Source organism: Sinocyclocheilus rhinocerous, unplaced genomic scaffold, assembly GCF_001515625.1.
Source record: "Sinocyclocheilus rhinocerous isolate Xijiao unplaced genomic scaffold, SAMN03320098_v1.1 scaffold63, whole genome shotgun sequence".
NCBI classification, from domain to species: Eukaryota; Metazoa; Chordata; class Actinopteri; order Cypriniformes; family Cyprinidae; genus Sinocyclocheilus; species Sinocyclocheilus rhinocerous.
This window is the reverse complement of record NW_015659563.1, coordinates 181,530-181,785: the sequence shown is the minus strand read 5'-3', so window position 1 is coordinate 181,785 and position 256 is coordinate 181,530. Positions and strand designations below refer to the sequence as shown.

Sequence of the window (256 nt, the reverse complement as noted above, 5' to 3'; positions counted from 1 at the left end):
GTTTATTGTGTATTATTTTCAACGTGTTTATTGCTAAGTTTAGTGTGGCAAAGTAGAAGCGCAGCTGTAATTCGCGTGCAGTGTATCTGGTTGCCATGACAACCTCACGCGCTTCCTGCTGCTGCTCTATGTAATCAGAGTGGGAATTTGTAGATTTTCTATAGCAAAACTAAAATGTGTTGAAAAGTGCGACTGACCAAATCGTCCTGTTCGGTTTGCCACCCTCGAACTCGAAGACATCTCTAATTTGACAGTT

At 41.8% G+C, this 256-nt stretch overlaps 1 protein-coding gene across 1 annotated transcript in view; it reads left to right on the top strand.

Annotated features, from left to right (window-relative positions):
- LOC107723943 (fibulin-7-like) overlaps nt 1-256 on the top strand; it is a 19,387-nt gene that overhangs the window by 14,300 nt on the left and 4,831 nt on the right. The gene's annotated exons all lie outside the window — the stretch shown is intronic.